Below are 6,000 nucleotides of genomic sequence, written 5' to 3' on the forward strand. Positions count from 1 at the left end.
TCCGGTCAATAACCAACAGCGGGATCTGGATACCCATGATGGCTCCCACATGTTCCACGATGATCTCATCGGATGAACCACAATGTCAAGGACTTAATCAATCCCGTATTCAATTCCCTTTGTCTATCGGTATGTTACTTGCCCGAGATTCGATCGTCGGTATCCAATACCTTGTTCAATCTCGTTACCGGCAAGTCACTTTACTCGTTCCGTAACACATCATCCCGTGATCAACTCCTTGGTCACATTGCGCATATGATGATGTCCTACCGAGTGGGCCCAGAGATACCTCTCCGTTTACATGGAGTGACAAATCCCAGTCTCGATCCGCATAAAACAATAGATACTTTCGGAGATACCTGTAGTGCACCTTTATAGTCACCCAGTTACGTTGTGACGTTTGATACACCCAAAGCACTCCTACGGTATCCAGGAGTTACACGCTCTCATGGTCGAAGGAAGAGATACTTGACATTGGCAAAGCTCTAGCAAATGAACTACACGATCTTTTGTGCTAGTCTTAGGATTGGGTCTTGTCCATCACATCATTCTCCTAATGATGTGATCCTGTTATCAACGACATCCAATGTCCATAGCCAGGAAACCATGACTATTTGTTGATCACAACGAGCTAGTCAACTAGAGGCTCACTAGGGACATATTGTGGTCTATGTATTCACACGTGTATTACGATTTCCGGATAATACAGTTATAGCATGAATAAAAGACAATTATCATGAACAAGGAAATATAATAATAATACTTTTATTATTGCCTCTAGGGCATATTTCCAACAATGGATACCGTGGCCCTCTTGTGGAGCAAGACTCTTAAAGTAGCCTTTGTTGGGAATGTCGAGAACGGTCTCTATGTGATTAACTTTTCGGAGCGACCTACTAAGACCGCGACATGACTAATGGCTAAAGTTGACATGGGATGGTTTTGGCATATCCGTTTAGCCCACGTCAATATGAGATCTTTGCAAAGTCTTCCCAAGGGGGACCATGTCCATGGACTAATAAATTTTAGTTTTGCCAAAGATCGTGCTTGCAGTGCTTGCATCGAAGGAAAGCTACATGAGAAGGCTCACCCTCCCATGACTATCATCTACTCGAAGAGGCCTTTGGAGCTCCTTCATTTGGATCTCTTCGGGCCTCCATCCTTTGATAGTCTTGGTGACCGAAAGTATTGCTTGGTGATTGTGGATGACTATTCAAGATACACTTGGGTATATTTCTTCAAGAGGAAGAGTGAGACCCAACAAATTGTCATCGACTTTGCAAATGAAGCTCAACGACAACACAATACAAAGATCTTGACTATAAGAAGTGACAATGGCTCCGAGTTCAAGAACTACACCTTGGATGAGTTTTTGAGTGATGAGGGAATAAAGCATCAATATTCCGCACCTTATACCCCTCAACAAAATGGTGTAGCGAAGAGGAAGAACCGGACATTGATGGATGCAGCAAGGACCATGATGGCGGAGTTCAAGTCTCCCTACAACTTTTGGGCCGAAGCCATCAACACCGCGTGTCGTGCATCTAATTGGCTCTACCTCCGCAAAGGCTTGAACAAGACTCCATATGAGATACTCATCGGTAACAAGCCCAACCTCAAGTACTTCCGGGTGTTCGGGTGTAAGTGTTTCATTCTCAAGAAAGGTGTCCGTTTGTCTAAATTTGAGGCTAGAGCTTATGAGGGCATATTTATTGGTTATGCTACAAACTCTCATGCTTACCGTGTTCTCAATAAGTCCACGGGACTTATTGAGGAAACTTTTAACGTGGAGTTTGATGAGAATAATGGCTCCCAAGTGGAGCAAAGTGGTACTTGTGATGTAGGTGATGAAATTCCTCCCCAAGCCATAAGAAGAATGGGTGTTGGTCATATCCTACCCATTGAGGAACCCCTTGTGGCCGAAGGAGAAGGACAATATTCCAGACAAGTGGAACCTTCACCAACCCAAGACCCACATGCTTCCGAAGAACAAAGTGAAGGCCCTCAACCTTAAGAACAAGACCAAGGGCAAGGTCAATCTCAAGATGGTGTTGTAACATCAAGTGATGCCCAAGGTCAAGTTCTCTCCTTTGAGCAAGTTCAAGATCGAGAGCTTCCTCGAGATCAAGGACAAGCTCAAGACAGCGCTCAAGATGATCAAGTGACCACTCCTCGTCTCACCCCCGAGGAGGAATTGGAGCGTCGTGCCGCCAAGATTGCTTCCAAGCTCTCCACCAAGGATCATCTCATGACAAATGTGCTTGGAAGCTTAAGAAAGGGTGTAAGCACTCGTAGACAATTAGCAAACTATTGTTAACACCACACGTTTGTCTTGTGTGTTGAACCCCAAAAGGTCTATGAGGCGCTCGAAGATCCGGATTGGCTCAATGCCATGCATTAAGAACTCAACAACTTCGAGTGAAACAAAGTGTGGAGATTGGTGCCAAGGCCAACGGGGAACCACAATGTCATTGGAACCAAGTGGATATTCAAGAACAAGCAAGATGCTCTTGGGATTATCATTGGCAACAAGGCTCGTTTGGTAGCACAAGGCTACTCCCAAGTCGAGGATATCGACTATGGTAAACCTTTGCTCCCGTTGCTCATCTTGAACCCATTCACATGTTGATTGCATATGCTTCTCATCATAACTTTAAGTTACAACAAATGGATGTGAATAGTGCTTTTCTTAATGGTTTGATTAATGAATTGGTATATGTCAAGCAACCCCCCGGGTTCGAGGATCCCTACTTTACCGATCATGTGTATCAACTCGATAAGGCACTCTATGGCCTTAAACAAGCCCCACGTGCGTGGTATGACCACCTTACGGAGTTGTTACAAGACTGTGGTTTTGAAGTTGGGCTAATCTCCCCCACTTTTTTTACTAAGAAGGTCAAAGGGGAGTTGTTTGTGTGCCAATTATATGTTGATGATACTATCTTTGGTTCCCCTAACAAAGCTTTCAATGAGGAATTTGCCGCTCTCATGACCTCAAAGTTCGAGATGTCTTCCATGGGAGAGTTGAAGTTCTTTCTTGGGTTCAAAGTGAAGCAAAGGAGAGAAGGAACCTTCATCAACCAAGCCAAATACACTCAAGACATGCTCAAGAGATTCAAGCTAAGTGATGTCAAGCCGGCTTCCACTCCCATGCCCACCAAGTGCCAACTTGACATTGATCCCAATGGTAAAGCAGTGGATCAAAAGGTGTATCGCTCCATGATTGGCTCCTTGCTTTGCCTTTGTGCATCTAGACCGGATATCATGTTGAGTGTGGGTATTTGTGCACAGTTTCAAGCCGCACCTAAGGAAAGTCACTTTGTGGCGGTCAAGCGAATCTTTCGATATTTGGCTCATACCCCAAACTTTGGCTTATGGTACCCAAGAGGAGCAAACTTCAATCTTGTAGGTTATTAGGACTCGGATTGGGCGGGAGACAAAGTGGATAGGAAGTCCACTTCCGGAGGGTGCCAATTTCTTGGTTGCTCTTTGGTGAGTTGGTATTCCAAGAAGCAAAGTTGCGTGTCTCTCTCGTCCATGGAAGTGGAGTATGTGGCTGCCGGTAGTTGTTGTGCACAACTTTTATGGATGAGGCAAACTCTAAAGGATTACGATGTCACTTATGACAAAGTGCCTCTTTGGTCTGACAATGAAAGTGCAATCAAGATTCTCTCAACCCGGTGCAACACTTCAAGACGAAGCATATTGAGATCCGGTATCACTTCATCCGGGATCATATTAGGAGAGGGGAGATCGATATCAACTATGTCAACACTCATGACAACCTTGCAGATATTTTCACGAAGCCTTTGGATGAAGCAAGATTTCGTGAGTTAAGGCATGAGCTAAATATCACTGATTCGAGCAATGTTGCTTGAATCCTTGCACACCCCACCATACTCAACTTGTTATCTTGTTTAGATGTAGGCATGGACATAGGGTGAGTGTTGTTCTCTCAATGAACTCTTCCTCCCCCCATTATGCATAAATTGATCAACTCTTTCAGATTATCTTGTTTAAAGATGAGTGTTGGTCATGGGCCCAAGGATAATTCTTCGCGGTGCCATACCAATTGACTCATACATAGGTGGCTACGGCCACCGACCCCCTTGATAGTGTTGTGCTTTGTGTTTGTCCTTCTTGTCCTTGCCTTAGTTTGTTTTCTTAGGCTCTAGGTGTTGGGGTCTCCAAGTGTGGTTCTCTTTCGTTTTTTGGGATCTTGGAGACCCACCTTTTTCCCCGCGTCTTCTCTATCCCAAGCCTTCCCTTTCCTCGAGCCATCTAGTCTAATTGAACACACTTGACCATGGCTTTGGTGATGGTGACCGGGCGGTACAACCGGGGTCACAGGCGGTTCTACCGCTGGTGCTCTCCAGGCGGTCTCCCAGCGGTGCTTGAGCGGTTCCACCGCTCCACCACTAGGGTGCCCGTCTGGCCGGTTCTACCGGTTGGTTACGGCGGTACTACCGCTGCCTCTTGACGACGGAAGTACCGCCCGCAACCACTAGCTCGTACCAGGCAGCGGTACAACCGCGTCCTTGAGCGGTACAACCGTTGCGCGACTTTGGGCCTATTTATACCTATCGGGGCTGGAGGGGATTTCCTTTTACTTTCTTCCTAGACCTTCCCATCTTGTGACCTAGCCACCGATCGCCATTGCCTCTGCCCCGGAGTGCTTCTCGCGCTTCGGATCTGTGGGGTCTCCGTGGATCCTCTCCAAGGAGGCCTCCTCCTTCCTGATCTCTTCCCATGGATGACAGTAATGCCCCATGTCATTCGTTCTTCGTTCTAGGGTTTGTCCCCTTCTTCTAGGGCATTACTTGACATTCCACGTTTATTGGTTAAACTATTGGGTGGAAGGGATCCTTTTGCCTCCTGCACTTCGATTGCACTTCTTAGAGATTAGAATATGGCTAGTGTGATACATATTTCGCGGATAGATCTAGTCCCTACCCGTAGTACCACTGTTCAGCGGTTCTACCGCCTCTACGGGCGGTACAACCGCTGGAGCGGTTCTATCGGTAAGTGAACCGGTTCAACCGGGATATCTGCACCATGTAGCCATGTTCTGCTTTCTAAGTTTGTGCAATTTATATTTTCCTCTTTCTGTGTGTGCAATCCTCTCATCTTTGATGGGTTTCTTGTATTCTCCTTGTGCGTGTGTACAGGTGGCTCTAGTTCTCGCTCTGCTCCTCGCAAGACCAAGAAGAGGGCACGAAGGACCTTGCGCCCGGTTGTGTCTGATGACGAAGAAGAGGTTGTGATTCCCACCAAGCCCACTCGCCGTGAGAAGTCTGCCGCTGCCAAGCAACGTGTGGTTTTGCCCTTGCACCGTTGGAAAGCCAAGGATTGGGAGCCTTTCACTCGAAAAATCCTTATGAGGTTCCCATTTCTCCCCGCTGGACCGTCGTTCAGTTCCGAAATGAGATGCAAGTGCGGATCGTTCATGAACTCTCTGAGCACAACAAGAATAGGTATGCCAAGCAGTGGACCATCGATCTTGACCATTGGAGGAACAACTTGGAGTACTTTGGTGAAGCCTTGGCTCTCTGTGAGGAGTTTGATCTGGTCAAGCTCATGTCAGTTAACTGTGACTTTGATGTTCAGCTTGTCCATCAGTTCTATGCCACTGTTCACTTTGGAGAAGATGATGCTTGGATTCTCACGTTCATGTGCCGTTATGAGCTCTTCCAAGTGCCCTGGAGGGCCTTTTGCAATGCTATTGGGTATGACGATACTGGTCTGGTAGGAAGGGGTGGCATTCACCCTCATGAGCATCCTAAGTCCATGCTTAAGGAGAAGCTTGCCCCTCTGTACATTCGGGGCCGTGGTATTATTGGAGAATCTAAGGATTTGGTGAAGGTCTATGACATCATGCATCGTGTGTTTCGCAATGTGCTTCTGCCCAAGGTGGGAAATCAAGATGAAATCCATGGCTATCTTGTTGACTTGATGGTTGCAATGAATACCAAGGTGGGCTATGGGGAAACGTTTGATGTG

The sequence above is a fragment of the Triticum dicoccoides genome, chromosome 4A (assembly GCF_002162155.2).
Source record: "Triticum dicoccoides isolate Atlit2015 ecotype Zavitan chromosome 4A, WEW_v2.0, whole genome shotgun sequence".
NCBI classification, from domain to species: domain Eukaryota; kingdom Viridiplantae; phylum Streptophyta; class Magnoliopsida; order Poales; family Poaceae; genus Triticum; species Triticum dicoccoides.